The following is a 19,538-nucleotide window of genomic DNA, read 5'->3' on the forward strand; positions in this document are numbered from 1 at the left end:
TGTCCTTTGTTAGAAAGCAATGCGCACTTGTACTATATATATACAGATGATAGGCACTAGTACCCTGGAAGCTATATCCACCAACCTGATCACCACTGAGCATGTATGTGCAGGTGCCATCTTGTGATCAGTCTGTAATGTATTATTACATTACAGTCTCACACACAAACTGATCCCAAGATGGCACCTGCACATACATGCTTGTAGCATCTCTGCTAGCCGTTAGTTGCATGAACTCATGGGCTGGTGAGCGGTATAGATCCCACCACATTGATGCTGTGTTCCTTGAGAACCAGTGTGTATAGTACCGCTGTACCTGTTATATTTACATAATCCATCTTAATTGGTAAATTACTGGGCTGTTCATAGCCTGGGCTACCGCTGGTCTGTGCCTACATAACTCTACAAGTATCTACACCTATCGGGGGTTGCACCTGCGCACCGAATCCTTGGGCTAGCTGCCGCACTTACGGATGACTAATCCGCTGGGTTTGATTATAGGATACTTTTGGTTTAGTGCTGCGCTCCGCCCTTTTTTATGGTTGAAATGTAAGAATAAATGTAGAAATGAATAAAGAATAAATCGTCGGTGTTAATTTAAATAAAATGAAGCTTTACTGGTAATAATAAGGTGAATGAATGACACTAATAATCAGTACAATGATTCAATTAGTCAATCAATAAGATAAATCAAGTAAAACAAAATAAAACAAAACAAAACAAAAGCCCCCCAAAAAAAAAAAAAGTCCTGTTTAAGAGTTCTGTGTGTTCTCCGCACAACACAGAACAAGAAAGGTTGATTGAATAAGTAAAATAAACTAAACCAAAAACAAAAACAAAAAGTAAAACCAGAGTCGTGATTACTAAGGTGCATACACGTTACTTGTAGCTAGAGTAAGCCGGGTTGCTCCCGGTTCCACTCTGATGGTGTTAATAGTGTCAATGTGTCAGAAAACGGCGTCCCGTTAGCTGACAATGTCTGGGGGGGTGCACAGTCCTTAAAGGTGAATCTTCAGGTACCTCTTTAGCATTGGTGGTCAGTGGCGCCCGGTTTTCGGGGCAAAGTAATTGCCTGACGCCGCAGGTTGCCCGGACTTCTGGAGACTCTTACAGCGGGACCGCTTGCACTCGGGGCTGCGCCTTAACACTGCTCCCTGTGCTGCGGTACACTCACTGTGAAGTCTCCCTGTCTCGGAGGTTTGCAGGACACCGCCACGGATACCGATGTGGTCCGCGGCTGTGCCTGCTTCACCTCTCTACGGGTTTCCTGCTGGGCTGTTCATAGCCTGGGCTACCGCTGGTCTGTGCCTACATAACTCTACAAGTATCTACACCTGCAAACACATCATTCCCCACATCAATGAGCAACCACTGTAGCCAGATAATGGGAGATGGTTTTTCCACAGCTCAACTTGAGTCTGAGTCGTATATTCTGCACTGTGTATATTGTATTAGGCTGCAGATTATTGGCTTAGAGAGGAGTCAGCATTCTGTGTTAACACCCCCGACTGCACTGCTGTCCAGCTATTGGAGGGCAGCTTACAGTAGAGACACACATTGTTGCTTGATCAGTGATCCAGACAGGCCACAAACAATCCCACCCCGGATGCCTGACAGATGGCCGGAACATACAAATAGAGAAATATGCTACTTCCCACTGCGGGCGTAACGCAGAAAATGTTGTGAGGAAGTGGGAATATATTTACAGGTACTTGGCCAAAATGAGGTCAATGAAACCAGAAAGGTAAATTATATCATCTGTATCAGATCTGATTATTTTATTTAGTAAAAAACTGTGAACATTATGGATGCAGGAAAATTGAGGCACACCGAAATTATGTAGTTAAATTAACTGAAGTTATATTAACGGCATAGAGAAATGTAAGGATCCCTTGGTTGGTGAGTGCTATAAAAGCATTTTGATGATAATACATCCAATTGTCCAGACAGACCACTGGCAGTACGGATGGGCAACCATGTCTCACCCTCGCTCACCCTCAGCACTGGTGCCCCCCAGGGCTGTGTTCTGAGCCCCCTGCTGTACTCTCTATATACTTATGACTGTGTGGCCACTTTGAGTTCCACCAACATCATTAAGTTTGCAGACTGTGGAGGTGGGCCTGATCTCTAAAAATGACGAGACAGCCTACCTAGAGGTTAGCAACCTGGAATCTTGGTGCCAGGTCAACAATCTCTACCTGAAGGTCAGCAAAACTAAGGAGCTAATAGTGGACTTCAGCACAAAGCAGGAGAGGAACTACCAGTCCCTGACCATCGATGGGACACCAGTGGAGAGAGTAGACAGTTTCAAGTACCTAGGTGTCTACATCACGCAGGACCTGACTTGGTCCTGCCATGCTAACTCCCTGGCGAAGAAGGCCCGGAAGCGTCTTTATTATCTTAGACCACTGAAGGACTTTAGACTATCCTCGATAGTACTAAAGAATTTCTATTCCTGCACCATTGAGAGTATCCTGACAGGAAATATCATGGCCTGGTTTGGAAACAGCACCAAGCAGGAAAGGCAAGCTCTCCAGTGGGTTGTGCGATCGGCAGAGCATATCATCCGTTTCGAGCTTCCAGACCTGGACACTATATACAGCAAGCGATGCCGGACCAAAGGCAGGAAGATAATAAAGGACCTCAGCCATCCCAACAATGGACTGTTCTCTCTGTTGCGGTCAGGGAAACGCTACCGCTAATTGAAGGCAAACACAGAGTGAATGAGAAGGAACTTCTTCCCGCAGGCCATTAGAGCCCTCAACCAGACCTCCTAGTACTGGGACTTTCCTTCTTTCTTTCTTTCTGGGCCTACCCGACAAATTCTCTCTACACTCTTCCTCAGCCGATCTACTTTGTAGTAATGTAGGACAGTTGTATAAAAAAAAAATCACTACATATTGTACTATGTATGATTTTTGTATGTGACAAATAAAATTTGATTTGATTTGAATTGTATTCATTGCAGCAGATTCTTATTTGCGTGTAGCATAAAACAGCTAAGCTCAATTACCTTGCAGGCGTCAAACATATTCCTCAACTGTAACACCAGAATACCATCTGGGTTTGCTGCATATTTAGTGGGATCTGTGGATATTGTGATTATAGTTGCAGTTTTGGCAGAGCTGGATTTAGGTGTCATGGGGCCCTTGGCAATACTCTGTATTGGGGCCCCCTCTATAAAACAATCTATAGCACTAGGGGGGTTATTCAGCACCGCTCAGGAAGTTGCGATCGTTCATTGCTTAGTGAGCGGCCGCCCCCCCTCCCCCTTGCAGCAGAATTGCTATCATGCGAGGGGATGAGGTCGCTAACACATCTGCTGGCATGCCTCCGCTAGCAAGAGAAACCATTCGCCGACTAATAAATTCTCCTGCCTTTGGGAATAAAAGTCAGTTGAAACTGACATTTATTTCCATTGGTGTCCCCCGAAGAGGTGGTGGGTGCTGAGGTCCTGTGACATCAGCCGCCCGCTTCCGGCAGGCATCAGCCCACCTGCATTCCTATTGGAACGGCCAGCATTTTTATGGGGATGCCCATAAAACACTGGGCGGAACGCTATCCCTATTTCCAGCCCTCCCTCTCCGCAACAAACAGCCCTGCGTTAACTGGCCGAAGCCGTTCGTTGCTGGAGTCTACATATGTGCAAATACATACTTGCACATGCGCAGACCCCCCACCATCGGAACAGGGTTGAATCAGGGCCTATATTATAATTCCTGTGATTGTGATTAGCAGTGCAAAAGTGCCTTGGTGCTTGCATAGTGCTTAGCTATACACATCCATTCACACAGGATGCACATTGATTGGCAAGACAGGATTTGACTCCATCGGGCAGTGGAGTCAAAGCACTGGCCACTGCGAATTCACGGCTGTGATCAGGTCTGAATTGGGGCAATATACACCCTTCCACAGTCGCTTGTGACAATGCTAGGTTTGATGGTCCCTTTTGCTATTAAACGCAAAACGAGATGAGAGAATAGATTCTGTGCACCTGGGCAGCCTATGGAGGGTACTTCAAATGGGGTGACCCTGAACCCCTAGACAATTGAAAAGTAGCAAGAAAAAGAGATGTTTCCTCCACTGGCACCCTTTAACGGATAAGAGTACGTCCCTAGATCAGAAGGGGCGATCCTCTTCTGTGCAGATAGTAAAAGACCAAATGTTCCTACTAGTAAGACAACGTGTCCTCTTCTCCAAAAATGACTATTTCATGGGTAAAAGGCCTAGAGACCTCAGATTTCCCAGTATTCCAATGGTTCCCGATAAACTCCCACGGCGAGTGAGATGGAGAACACGAAATTAATCTGTTCTCATCAGCGCATGGAAACAAAAGATGAAAGTCCGGAATCAATCATCTACTTGTGGGCCACCCCGGCAAAGAGTCCAAATCTCAAACTGTATGCACCAAGTCCTTCTCAGGACTTGGTGCATACAGTTTGAGATTTGGACTCTTTTCTCTCACTCGCCGTGGGAGTTTATAGGGAACCATTGGAATACTGGGAAATCTGAGGTCTCTGGACCTTTTACCCATGAAATAGTAGTTTTTGGAGAAGAGGACGCGTTGTCTTACTAGTATGAACGTATGGTCTTTTACTATCTGCACAGACTCACAAATTATTCGGAGAAGAGGGTGGCCCCCCCTTTTTGCTATTGTCTATATTGTTGCAATAGCATGTAGTCTAAATGCGACGTCTCATGGCTTTCACTAGCTCCACCATTTTTACTCATAGTAGTGGTTCCCAACATGGGGTACTCTGCAGACCAGTTGAGGGTACTTGAAAATGGCAAAAGAAGTCTCCCATTTCCATGGAGATGAACCACGTTCATCACTTCTGGTTCCATCTGCAGCGTTATTAGTGTCTCCTCGCACATTTACCTAACCAGCAATCCACTGATAGCTATCCCTGCTGTCCTCAGACATCAGTGATCATCTGCCTTGCATTGACATGGTTGGAAGAATCAGCGACATTAATCCTACAGATGTTAGAGGTAACCACGGAGACATTACACAGTCAGTGGCCAGACACAGAGGGACCTGATTCCTGAACGCACACTACTCCTCCGCTACTCCTTTATATAAGGACATGCTTTCCGCTCAGTTACACTCCACTCGTAAATACTGTGGGTGACATTCTATGGGATAAGATCTGCGTTTTTTGGCGTTAATTAGACAACAAAATGTCGATATCGCATTTTTCCTTCAAATCGCCAATTTAATGGGATGCGCTAAGGGACTGAAATCGCATATTATGTGCGTTAAGGCATGCTGACCAAAAGTGCGAGATTAATTCGCATTTTTATCGCATCCAGATGTTTTCGTACAGAACAGTATACAACTCGCTTATTTAATGCTATGCGCATTTGCAAATCGCAATTTTTAGGTGTCTAATTATCGCATGTATTTCAGACCAGGGTCTGTTTGGCAAATTAGCCAGAACCCTGCACAGATCGCAATGTTCTGTGCAGGGTTCTGGTGTTTTTTTTTTTTTTTTAAATACTTTTTATTGGATTTTTTAAGTAAAACAGAGCAAATTGTATCATACAAGAATGTCATTCTGAACAATTTCAAGCATTAGTTATACATTAGTTATACATTAGTTATACCATAGGCTGCACATTGTGTTGGTATATCGGAGTCTAGGACATATAAACTTTTAGGACATAGACATTTCTGTTCTCTGCAAAATGTGCATATTTATTACATTAAACAGTCTGTGGTTCTAGAATTGCAGTCTATCTAAGCACATACAATAGGTGAAAAACGTAAGTAAAAGCGTAAACAAAAGCTTAAGTTGGTAATGTTTCCTTGCAAGAGTATCCTATCTATATCTATACTAGGTTAGCCCTCTCCCTTCCATGTCGCTTCTCATGTCTGTTTGATGACATGTATGTTTATTGTTATTTTTTAATTTTTCCTAGTCCCTCTCGCGCCTTGAGGTTGACTTCAAATCAGATGGTCATCATGTGTGATAATATATATATCATTAGGGTTTATGTTGGTCCAGTATGGTAGTTGGATCTCTATGACAGGGGTCATTGAGCTTAACCCAGGTGTTATAGATATTCTAGTGGTATCTAGCGATGTATACAATTACTGTAGGAGGTGTGATTTTTGGTTAAGATCTCAAGAACAAGGAATAGGGAATACCTTATGATGAAGAAGTAGAATGAAAGCTTACTTCTCCTAAGGCTAAACTAAGCCCGAAATTTTAACCGTAACAGTTAACTAACTGTTTGACAAAATGTATTATCTTATACAAACAAATACATACATTATACAGTGACGAAGACAGGAGGGGGAGGGGGAGGGGGTGGGGAAGGGTAGGAAATGGGTAGCAATGTTTCCTCTGCCTGATTTAATTTTTCCTAGTGTATAACAGGGTTCGACTGGAATTTATCTGGAATATTTCTCTCAATCTTGTCAGCATGTGTCTACGTGTCGTCTCTCCTCCTTACAGACCTCATTCAACGTGGGAGCTCGTCGACTTTGGGGGGTTCTGCAGAGTCTTTTTCATGTCTTTAATGGAACTACAGGCGCTAAATTATTTGAGGGGTGATATTATGGACTCTGTTTTCTGCTACGCTTTCCGTAATTAAGGGGCTGACTCTGCTCCATGAGGAAGTTTCAAAGTAATTCCTAATAGTTTGTCTGGAGTCTTGATCTAGGGATGATATGTATTTTTGCCATTTTGATTGAAATTTATGTGTATTACTATTTTCCTGTAGAATAATGGACTTAAGATCGAAGTACAGGTATTGCAATAATAAAGATTTTAATTCCTGAATACTGGGTGCTGTCTTTTTTATCCAGTGTTTTAAAATCAGTTTCTTTGCCAGAGTAAAGATTAGGACCAATATCGGGATATTTTGTGTTGAGGTAGGATTTTCCCCAGCTGTTTGGAAGTCTAATAGGAGACAGGCCTCCGGTGTCATTGTTATTGAGGTTTGAAGAATATCATTGGTATAATTGATAGTTTTATACCAGAATCTACGCACTTTCGAACACTCCCAGAAGCAGTGGATGAATTTAGCATTGCTCATTGAGCACTTATAGCAATGTCCTGGGTCGTCTGCTACCACATACTTCCTTTGGGCTGGGGAAATAAATGATTTGTGAATGAATTTTAAGTATGTTTCCTGGAGATATGCCGAAGTCAGGTATCTAGTTAGTGTACAATAGTTTTCTATAATATTTGCCGGAGTGACAATTCTGGGAATTATATCGGGTTGCCATTTATTTTCCAGGTTTTTGATTTGATTTTCAAATGTAATATTGGCTTCGATAAGATGAGGATATAGTAAATTTAATCTATACTTCCCTGTAGTTCTGTAGGTTAAGATATTGAGAATTGGATGGGGGGATAAGTTATTATTCGGTGAATGGTTTAATGATTGTGCATAATGTCTTACTTGGAGGTATAGGTAGAATTGGGAATTCGGTAGTGCGTATGTTTGTGCTAATGTGCTAAAGGGCAGAATCCCACCTTGGTCACGAGAGACAAGCCACTTTGTTTCCATTTCAGGATCGTAGCATTGGAGAGAGAGGGGGGGAAGCCAGGGTTTCCCCAAAGCGGTATATAAGGGGAGATATGTGGGTCTCGCTTAAGTTTTTTATGTAAGTAAATCCAGTTGAGATATGTATCTTTGAAGATGATATTGTCTAGCAATGTTTTCGGTATGTCAGCATACTTCTGGTGGAGCAGTGCTGCTGGGGAATATGGATGGAAGTTTGCACAGTCTAAATCATGGTCAGTGTAGACAGATTTTTCTAACAGCCAATCACTAGCATATCTAAATAGTACCGAGGCCGTATATGCCTTAAAGTCTGGGACTCGTAGTCCTCCATGAGATTTGGGTAGCATTAATTTAGTCAGTGCTATCCTCGCTCTTTTGCCCTTCCACAAGAATTTAGTAAGTGTTGAGTTTACCTTTTGTATATCTATCTGTTTTAGGGCCATAGGGAGAAGTTGAATGAAATAGAATATTTTGGGGAAAATAATGGACTTGACTACCGCTGCTCTCCCAAGTAGTGAGAGAGGCATTTGGTTCCAAGTTTCTAGAAGTGCTAAGGTTTTTGTAATAATTTGTGAGTAATTTGCTTTATAAAGATTTTAGGTTTTATTTGTAATGTTCACCCCTAGGTACTTTATCTGGGACTGGGCTATTTTGAATTTATTAAAGATGGGTTCATTGGACGTGTTAGCTGTATGATTGCCTACATAGAGTAATTCTGACTTGTCTAAATTAATTTTATATCCAGATACTAGACTAAATTTTTGTATCAGGGAGAGAATAGCTGGTATTAATTTTTGGGGGTTCGTGACGTAAAGGATCATATCATCGGCAAAAAGTGATAACTTAAGTTCATATCTGTTTATAAAAATACCAGTGAATTCTTTGGATTGGCGCAGGAGAAGGGCTAAGGGCTCTATGGCTATAGCGAACAAAAGAGGGGATAGGGGACAGCCCTGCCTAGTTCCTTTAAATAATTGGAAGTAATCTGATATCTGTCCATTGCTAACTATTTGGGAGACTGGTTTGGAGTACAGTAGTTTGACATAATCAATGAAATCCACGGGGAGGCCAAAAAGTTCCATCGTCTTATTTAAGTGGGGCCATAGGACAAGGTCAAAGGCCTTTTCTGCATCGATAGATATTATTATGCCTGGTGGGAGGGAGTCCGTGTTGTTTTGCATTTTGTGTATGGCTGTTATTGTTTTGCACACATTAACTACAGATTGCCTACCCATTATAAAGCCTGTCTGATCAGGATGGATTATTAAAGGCATTAGAGGTTTTAATCGATCTGTTAGAATTTTTGCTAATATCTTGTAGTCAGAATTTAACAAAGAGATCGGTCTGTACGACCCTGGGTTTGTCAGATCTCTTCCCGGTTTCGGGAGCGTTTTAATGAATGCTGCATTAAAAAGGGAAGGGAGAGATTTAGTTTGTAATATGTGGTTGAAGGCCTTGGTCAAGGGTTGGATTACCTGGTTTTTCATCATTTTGTAGAAACTATTCCCAAATCCATCCGGGCCTGGTGCTTTGCCTTTTTTTAAACTCTTTATCACTTGTGCTACCTCTTCTGTTGTTATAGGGTCTAAAAGTGAAATGGTTTTGTCAGTTGGAATCTTAGGAAATGTTATTGACGAGTATAATAAAGAAGATAAGTCTTCATGTGAGTCTTCTGATATTTTGGGGGGGGCTTATGTGAGTATAGATGCGAATAAAAGTCCTTTAGGACCTGAGCTATTTGTACGTTGGAGGAGGTTAATGATCCATTTGGTAACCTAAGGGGTTGGACTACAGTTGGGTTTCTAGTTCCGTTAAGCATATTTGTTAATAGCTTGCCCGTTTTGTTTCCAAAACTATGATAGCGATAATTAATACTGTATAAATATTTGTTGCCTCTGTTGTGTAGATATTCATTCAGGTGTATATTGGCTGATGTGTATAGTTGACGGTTCACGGTTGTAGGGTTTTGTTGGTATCTAGTATATGCTAGCGTTAATTTCTGTTGGAGTGATAAAAAAGCAGATGAGTAATTTTTGTTTAATTTAGCTACATAGGATAGAATGTTCCCTCTCAAAACTGCCTTGGCGGTAACCCAAAACAATGCTGGGTCTGAATCAGCATGTGGCAAATTATTTAGACAATATTCCTCCCAATCTTTTCTCAGTTTATCGGTGAAGATAGTAGATGTGAGGAGATGGTTCGGGAATCGCCAGGTAGATCTGGCTGATGGCTCTTCTGTCACTAATACTTTGAACCAGACGAGTGAGTGATCGGAAACTACGATTGGCTCGATCTCAGTGGCTGTGACTCTCGGGAGCAAGGTCTCCGACCCCAGAACATAATCGATCCTTGAGAATGTGTGATGGGCCGCTGACTGGCAAGTAAATTCTCTAGCTGTGGGATTTAACACCCTCCATATATCCATGAGTCTTAATGTGGAGGCCAATTGTGGGACGCCAAGTTTAGGGAGTGGTGGAGCCCGTGTGTTGTGGTTAGATCTATCTAGGTAAGTGTCTGAGGTTAAGTTGAGATCTCCACATAGTATCAATTTTGTGTCCATGAACAGGGTTAGACTCTTAATTAAGCTGTGAAAAAAGGTCTTTTTGTAAGTCGTGGGGGCGTAAACGTCACATAGAGTTTAGAGGTGCGTGTGCAGGGATATCTGAGCTATTACATATCTTCCCTCAGTGTCTTCTATTTTTTGTATTAGTTCGAATGAAATGTTCTTTTTGATCAAAATAACTACCCCTCTAGATTTTGAGTTATAGCTTGCAGCGGCTATCATTTTCCAACCAAGTATTTGTAGTTTGATCATTTCTGAGGGAATTAAATGTACCTCCTGAATGTACATGATGTCTAATTTTAATTTATTCCCATATACTAAGATTTTGCGTCTTTTAGCGGGGGAATTGAAACCACCCACATTGAGGGATCCAATTTTTATTTCTGTCATGTTGCGTGAAAGAGGTGGGATGACCCGCCGACATACCTGTTCTGTTGTTTTCTTATGGCTTTGGAGACTTCGCTACACTTGGGAAAGGGAAGACACATAAGGGAGGGGGAGACAAGACAACAATACGCAATAACATTACATTTAAACATTTGGAGCTCGGTAGTCGAGCTAACTATCTTCTCGTAGCCAAATGTCGGGCTATGGCCCAAAAACAGCAATATAAAGATAACATAAGTGTGTCCTGCACACTTGCTCATATAGAACCGGAGTAGGGCTCCCTCCGGAAAGGCTTATGTCTGAAACTTAAGTACACCTAACCGGCTGCATCATGTGGATAGATATAGCAGTGAGAAAAAGGGGGGGGGGAGGGGGGGGGAGGAAAGTGGGAATGATAGATAGAGAACAGGGAGTGGAGAAGAGATCAGATAGTTGTGGAGGGGAGATATTGAGAAGGGGGAGATAAGAACATATATTATGATATAACTGATAATCGCACAATAGAAATCGTGCCAAACTTAAATCAACAGCAAAGTGTCGCATGAAAGGTAACCAAATCTTATAATGGTGTCCAGGTATAATCAGATGTCAGCAGGGAGTTAAAGGATACTTTCCCTATATAAGGGAGCATTAGGGGGTATCGGCGATGTTATCCCCATTGTTATGAATTTCACTCCGAAGGAATTCAATGGCATCTGCTGGCGAGGTAAAATCGCATTGAGTGTCCTTATAGAAAATTCTCAATTTCGCAGGGTACAGTAGGGCGAATTTGATTTTCTCAGCAACCAATCTGCTGCATATTGGGGAAAATGTTTTACGCATTTTAGTCACTTCCAAGTCTTGAAACAATCGTAGATTATTGCCTTCCCATTGTAGGTTTGATATTTTCCTTGAAGCTCTCCATAGGATCATTTTGTGGACATAGCTTAAACATTTAAATATCAGGACTCTAGGTCTGGTATCCCCAGGACGTGGGGGGGGCCTAATCTATGTATTCTTTCTATGACCATTGATGAGCACTCCGCTTTAACATTGAGTAGTTGAGGAAGGGTGTTTCCCACGAAGAGATCGAGGGCCGGACCCTTAACAGATTCCGGGAGACCTATTAATCTTAAGTTGCTCCTTCTCGGCCGGTTTTCGATTTCCTCGAGTTTGTTGATAATGTTATAGTTTTCCTTCTCGAGTCTTTTTATCTCACACATGGCCCCAGCCAAATCGTGTGCTATAGCACCTACATTATTTTCGACAGTGTCCACCCTGTGTGTGAGGTTTTGCAGTTGGGATGTGATGTCGCTCACTGCTTTAGCCAACAGGGGAGCCATAGTGGAAGTGATTGCATCTACCATATCGTCATAGGTTAACGGTACAAGACTGGAGGGTTGGTGTGTTTCTGTGTCTTCCTCTTGGTTATCTGGAATGGCTTTTTTTTGTGCAGGGGAGGATGACTCTGTTTCAGAGGATTTAGGGTTTCCAGGGCCTCTCTTCACTTGGATCCTGCTCTGTTGTGCTGAGCGTTAAGGCAGTGGGGTAGATTTAATTCTTTCCATGACTGTGTCAATTTGGGGAGTATAAATAGAGTGGAATGCCAGTCGGTATCTGTGATGGTCACTGTAGCTAATAGCCAATTCCGGATGGGAGTTTAGTGTGTGTTTACTCTGATTCCATGCCTGTGTATATAAGACTCAGGAAACAGACAATCCTCCCTCCTCTATGCTGGTTTGTAATTGTCCCTTGTCAGTATTCTGCTGAGATACAACCAAAAGATCTGAAAGGTGGTTTCTATTGGCTTATAGCACTTAATCTAGCAGAAACAGCCTTCTATGTTTATGTCCCAGTGAACAATTCTTTATGCTGGCTGCTTACTGAAGTAATGCAGAGGGAATGTGTGCCTCTGCAATAGGTTATATCTGGATATGTAGGGAGTTACAAATATCCTTTTGTATAAAGGTTACTGAAGCAGCCGTTACTGGGTCTTATTAATCAGCTGAGGTGCTTGCTGCCTCAGTATATATAGCTGTCGGCCTCGCGACCCTGCCCCGCAGCGATGCAGGGGGGGTGATGTTCAGTACCTTATTGTTTAGCTTGCCGTCAGTGCTGGGAGGTCGGGATGAGGGTAAGGGTCTCCAGACCGCACTGTGTCTCCGTGCGTGGTTTTAGTAGCGGAGCGGATTCCGTCTCTGAGGGTGCTGTCTGGGCCGCGGCCTTTCAAGATGGCGGGCGCTGCTGGCTGGCCTCGAGCGTCGCAGCCTGCAGGAGGGGTTTTACTCCCTCCCCGGCTCTGCAACTAGCTCGGCGGGCTCTGGGGATGTTCCGGCGGCGACGGGAGTCCCCGGGGGTGCTGAACCAGGCAGGTATCTGCGGTTTTTAGTCTGTGTCACCCGGAGCTCCGTTCAGGCGCCACTATCCAGGATGGCCGCCAAGCCACGCCTCTCAGGGTTCTGGTGTTAAAAAAAAAAAAAACGGTTAAAATAAAAAAAACGCGCACGGGGTCCCCCGCCAGAGCATAACCAGCCCCGGGCTCATTGAGCCGGTGCTGGTGACATAAAATCAGGGTCCCCGACAAATCGGGGTCCCCTTGATTTCATGAAACCAGCAACAGTCTCAAGGTCCGGCGCTGGTTCCCAAAATACGTGGGACAAAATGACTAGGGGTCCCCCGTATTTTAAGAACCAGCACCGGACCCAACCAGCCAGCAGGGTAATGCCACAGCCGGGGGGACACTTATTATATAAGGTCCCGCGGCCAAAGCATTAACCCCCTGGCTGGTCAGCATGGGCAGGGGTCCTGGGGAAGTGGGGACCCCCCCAATGAAGGGGTCCCCCCCCTCCAAGACTTACCAGCCCATGCTGATAGTCCGGGGCTGTCCCCGATGCCCCTGGGCGGTGGGCATCGGGCTGATGAATTGTGTAAAAAAAAAAAGTTAAACTATTGTTTTCTACTGGCGAACTATGAGTCCCAGCAAGCCTACCCCGCATGCTGGGACTTGGAGAACCACAAGTCCCAGCATGCGGGGCATTAAAGGGCCCGCTGGCACTTGTAGTTCTACAGTACAAAAAATAGTTAAAGAAAACACACTGACACCCTGAAAAATAAAAGTTTAATACACACAGAACACACACACACTGATACTTACCTACCTTGAGCCCGTAGGTCGGTCCCTGGATCCTGGGTCCGGGCTCCGGGGCTCCAGGGCAGAAGAGTCCGGTTCCGGGGCCTTGGTCCTGGTTCCGGGGCTGGTCCGGGGTTCCGGGGCTCCTGGCCTAAAGAATCCGGGGTCCGGGATCCGAGGTAGTCCCCAGGGGTACCTAAGGAAGGAAATCCTACTCACCTGGTCCCCGGCGACGACCTCGGCATCGTCTCTGGCTGAAGCGCTGCTCCCATCTGGTACCCGGCTTACAGGACTTCACCGGCGCAGAGATGTTTCTTCCTCGGCGTCTCTAGACAGAATGATTTCTGGCCAATCAGGAGCCGAGAAAGTCGGCTCCTGATTGGCCAGAAATCATTCTGAATACAGACGCCGAGGAAGAAACATCTCTGCGCATCTAGAGCAGAGATGTTTCTTCCTCGGCGTCTCTAGTCAGAATGAATTCTGGCCAATCAGGAGCCGACTTTCTCGGCTCCTGATTGGCCAGAAATCATTCTGTCTAGAGACGCCAAGGAAGAAACATCTCTGTGCCGGTGAAGTCCTGTAAGCCGGGTACCAGTTGGGAGCAGCGCTTAAGCCGGAGAGGATGCCGAGGTCGTCGCCGGGGACCAGGTGAGTAGGATTTCCTTCCTTAGGTACCCCTGGGGACTACCTCGGATCCCGGACCCCGGATTCTTCAGGCCAGGAGCCCCGGAACCAGGACCAAGGCCCCGGAACCAGACTCTTCTGCCCTGGAGCCCCGGAGCCCGGACCCAGGATCCAGGGACCGACCTACGGGCTCAAGGTAGGTAAGTATCAGTGTGTGTGTGTTCTGTGTGTATTAAACTTTTATTTTTCAGGGTGTCAGTGTGTTTTCTTTAACTATTTTTTGTACTGTAGAACTACAAGTGCCAGCAGGCCCTTTAATGCCCCGCATGCTGGGACTTGTGGTTCTCCAAGTCCCAGCATGCGGGGTAGGCTTGCTGGGACTCATAGTTCGCCAGTAGAAAACAATAGTTTTACTTCTTTTTTTTACACAATTCATCAGCCCGATGCCCACCGCCCAGGGGCATCGGGGACAGCCCCGGACTATCAGCATGGGCTGGTAAGTCCTGGAGGGGGGGGACCCCTTCATTGGGGGGGTCCCCACTTCCCCAGGACCCCTGCCCATGCTGACCAGCCAGGGGGTTAATGCTTTGGCCGCGGGACCTTATATAATAAGTGTCCCCCCAGCTGTGGCATTACCCTGCTGGCTGGTTGGGTCCGGTGCTGGTTCTTAAAATACGGGGGACCCCTAGTCATTTTGTCCCCCGTATTTTGGGAACCAGCGCCGGACCTTGAGCCTGGTGCTGGTTTCATGAAATCAAGGGGACCCCGATTTGTCGGGGACCCTGATTTTATGTCACCAGGACCGGCTCAATGAGCCCGGGGCTGGTTATGCTCGGGCAGGGGGCCCCGCGCGCGTGTTTTTTTTTTTTACTTTCCTGCAAACGTGCGATTTTCAGACATGAAAATCGCACATTTTCAGGACTAAAGACAGCGCACCAATTCGCCGCAAATCGCACCACTTCGCACTTTTCAGCCTCGAAAACGCATCACATTAAATATGCGAATTTTGACAGAAAAGTGCGATTTGAAAAAGTGCGATTTGAGGCGATGTGGTGCGCTAAAAAAACATGCGCATTTATCTCAACGCATAGAATGTCTCCCTGTATATCAAATTGAGAGGAAGGGGTACTCATAAATGAAAATGCCTAATCAAGTGGTACAGGAGAGAAACAAGGTTGGGAACCGCTGCTCTATAGCTTTTGGATGCAGCAAATTGGCCCCCCTCACTTTTAGATCAGCTTCATCAATATACTGGCTTAATATAAAACAATGTTTAGTGTATTTGTTACTGGAAGTAGACTGCAGAGCAGCAGTTGCTTCCCATTTCTTTTGGTTAGAATAATAATAGTGAAACTGAGCATCATGTGACATCAGTATATTCAATGACATCACAAGGCTGGTGCGAAGGGGTGACACCAAATTGCTGACTCTTATGCAGTTACAGGAGCTGTTGCTGCATTGTGACATTCTCCAGCAGAACCCGGATCCTGTCACAGATGAAGAGCCGGAACTAGATACAGTCCAGTCTACAGGTACAGCCACGTTATTAATGTTTTGCTTCCAACTTAATAAACAAAAAAAGCCATGATGCATTTACATTAGGAATGTATAAAGCATAAGGCGTCTACTGCATTATTGTGATGAACCTTTTCTTTCAACTTAAACCTTGATTACCCTTAGAAGTAAATCACACGGACACATGACCTGAAATAACTCACACGGACACGTGACCTGAAATAACGACACGGACAACCACTGCATAAGTTTAAAAGGTCAAGGGTATTTATTGTGGTATGACCCTATTGAAAAGGGATGGCCTGGAGAGCGCTTGGAGACCAGCCAGTCACAAAACGTTAACAATGGCGGCGACTAAAACGCCCCAACTTGTAACCAGGGCGATGAACTGCCCCCATTGAATTCAAAGCCAGCCTGCGCTGTGACTGTCTTGCCGCCCCTCCTAGGGCATGGTGAGGACAGTTCTAAAAGTGTCCTGCGTCCCCCCTCGGGGGCGGGACTCACCAGCCTTCCTGGCAGAGGGTGGCAATACCTCACAGTGACCTCCTGTACTTCAAACTGGACTGCTGATCGAGAGCGCCCTCCCGCCAATTAAGATTAAATATATGAGAGCCAAATTTGGTTGAAGGCCGAAAGGCCAGGTGGTAGATTAGCACAAGGGAGGGAGGGTGGGAATCCAGACTCAAGAGGAAGATGGATCACCTGACTATTCTTATATACCTCCACCTAAACTACCACCCCTTATACACCTGATTGGCTACCCCATCTACACTGCACCTCTATGGGTAAGTGACACTCTGATTTCTAGTTTTGTCATACCATCCCAAACTGCACAGACTCTTATATTACCTCATGCCTAGGCAGCCCTCGCTTTCTCTTATCACTGCTTACCGTTAAGCTGTACACCCTTACCTGCCACGCTGCACAGATGTGCTTGTACACCCTCACCTGCTGTGCTGCACAGATGTGCCTGTACACCCTCACCTGCCACGCTGCACAGATATGCCTGTACACCCTCACCTGCCGCGCTGTACAGATATGCCTGTACACCCTCGCCTGTCACGCTGCACAGATGTGCCTGCACACCCTCACCTGTCACGCTGCACAGATGTGCCTGCACACCCTCACCTGCCGCGCTGCACAGATGTGCCTGCACACCCTCACCTGCCGCGCTGCACAGATGTGCCTGCACACCCTCACCTGCCGCGCTGCACAGATGTGCCTGCACACCCTCACCTGCCGCGCTGCACAGATGTGCCTGCACACCCTCACCTGCCGCGCTGCACAGATGTGCCTGTACACCCTCACCTGCCGTGCTGCACAGATGTGCCTGCACACCCTCACCTGCCATGCTGCACAGATGTGCCTGCACACCCTCACCTGCCACGCTGCACAGATGTGCCTGCACACCCTCACCTGCCACGCTGCACAGATGTGCCTGTACACCCTCACCTGCCGTGCTGCACAGATGTGCCTGCACACCCTCACCTGCCATGCTGCACAGATGTGCCTGCACACCCTCACCTGCCACGCTGCACAGATGTGCCTGTACACCCTCACCTGCCGTGCTGCACAGATGCGCCTGTACACCCTCACCTGCCGTGCTGCACAGATGTGCCTGCACACCCTCACCTGCCGTGCTGCACAGATGTGCCTGCTCATTGTACAAAGCTTAGCCAAGGACTGTAATTCACACGGCCACAAGATGTCACAATAACCTCATTCACTTTGGTAGTTACTAGGTGCCAGTAGTATTGCTTGATGGATGAATGAGAATTTGCACATCTCCAAGTCAGTATTGTGTCATATTGATGGCACATTACACTGCATACCACTGAGAACATGTCACACTGAGTAATTCTGCTGATTAAATCAAGCTGAGATGTTTAGGCAGGAAGAGACTGTTGGATTGTGAAGCCTGATTAGCCACAAAAGCACTCAGTGAAAATGGGTATGGGTAATAGAGTCGACACTATGAAAGCTGACACACATTAGGTCGACCACTAAAGGTCGACATTGTCGGATAGATGACACAAACATTATGTCGACAATGGGAAGGTCGACAGTCAAAAAAAGTTGACATGAGTTTTTACACTTGTTTTGTCTCGAATTTCGATGTAAGTAGACATGGACACAGTATCAGTGTACCGCGTCCCCTTGCATGGCTCACTGCCATCGCCACGCTATTATATTATCCCTCCACACACCCTAGTGGTTGGTAGGGTATGAAATACCGCCTGTCGGCACAAGTTTCCTCAAACAAATGTGAAAAATTCATTGACCTTTTGACTATCGGCCTTCCCATTGTCAACCTAATACTTGGGTCGATCTTCTGACCCTGTCAACCTTGGACTTGTCAACCTATTTCATGTGTTGCCCTAAGTCCTGTTGACCTTTAGTGGTAGACCTAATGCATGTTGACCTTCAGTGTCGACCTAGCGACTGTATCCTGAGAAAATTAGTTGTGATATATATTATCCTGACAATGTCTACAGTAGGGTGACACCAAAAGGTTGATATGCACGAGGTGGACACTGGAAAATCCTATGCAATGATATTGTTCAGCAGGAACCAGCAGGAACTGTTCCTGAACCTCTAATTAAATATTATATCATCAGGAACTGGGTTCTGGGCCAAAATGTACTTTCCATAAGATAAGTTCTATTTTAAAGTGACCTGTGAGTGCTTGTTTCTAAATACATCTCTCTCTCTCTCTCTCTCTCTCTCTCTCTCTCTCTCTCTCTCTCTCTCTCTCTCTCTCTCTCTCTCTTTTAAGGCCTGGAGTTGCTGGACCTATTTTTCCAGAAAAATTCTACTAACCATATGTATGCCAAGCATATGGTGTTGACTTATTGACTCTCGGCCTGCAAGAGGCAATCACATACAGTGCTGCCTGTCAGATCTCTGTTGAAAAATGGTGACACAGTCAACTGATGTCAGTCTCCTCACGGTGCATGGGCACTGTGCCAGATTCTGCTGTGCATGGACAGATCTCTAGGAAAACAACATGGATGCTATTTTCCTTGTGAAATCATCTATATATACATGTCTAGTTTCCGTTTGTGTGTCTCCGAAACACTGTGATCTGTTAGCTGCGAGTGAAACTGCATCTCTTTCTCTCTCACACATGCACAAATACAGAGGCAATCACAAGGTAGCAGACCAGCTTTCGAAGCATTTGCTTCGAGCGGGCTTACTAGTTTCTTATATGTGTGTGGGCAGTGCTTCAAGAACATGGCATCTAAAGATGTGTCCCACTGCATTGCTGCTGCTCATGAGCAGCTTACTATAGTGGGACCATGATGCACGAAAAGCACTGCGCTCATTCAATACTAAGTCCTATTGAAGTGAATGAGAGCCTGGAGCAAGAACATTCCACTTCTCATTTACGTCAATGGCTAAGTGAAAGCATGCGAATGCCCACACCCCGCTATGCTGCGACATCCCTTCATGCCATCTTCTCAAGGATTACAGTGTGTGCAGCGGAGAAGTAAGTACATGCTGTGGGTGCAGGGTATGCAGTGTGTGTCCCACACCCTGCATCCATGATATATACAGATGTAGCTAGCCTCATCTTTGCAGGGGCTGGTGAAACTATCGCTAGTCCCAGCCTCCAGCTCCCGCCAGGGGGCGCACGTACATGAGATGCACGTGCACCTCTTGGCAACAGAACTCCCCACCGCCGTCCACTGCCTCCCACGCCAGTCCCCATCGCCGCCCCAACCCTGCCTGTCTCTCCGAAGCGGAGATGGGCAGGGACCTGCTGCCCAGCCACTGAGAAACTGGCGTGTCCCAGTTTAATGGAGTCCCTGAACACCAGCG

At 45.7% G+C, this 19,538-nt stretch overlaps 1 long non-coding RNA gene across 1 annotated transcript in view; it reads left to right on the forward strand.

The window, feature by feature from the left end:
• Positions 1 to 18,909, forward strand: part of LOC146072325 (uncharacterized) — a 133,401-nt gene extending 114,492 nt beyond the window's left edge. The window contains exons 2-3 of the long non-coding RNA XR_014473060.1: positions 15,640 to 15,733; positions 18,493 to 18,909. This is a non-coding gene — a long non-coding RNA (uncharacterized LOC146072325). The remainder of the gene's footprint in view (positions 1 to 15,639; positions 15,734 to 18,492) is intronic.
• Positions 18,910 to 19,538: the final 629 nt, after the last annotated feature.

This window comes from Crinia signifera, chromosome 4 (genome assembly GCF_055691185.1).
Source record: "Crinia signifera chromosome 4, ASM5569118v1, whole genome shotgun sequence".
NCBI classification, from domain to species: domain Eukaryota; kingdom Metazoa; phylum Chordata; class Amphibia; order Anura; family Myobatrachidae; genus Crinia; species Crinia signifera.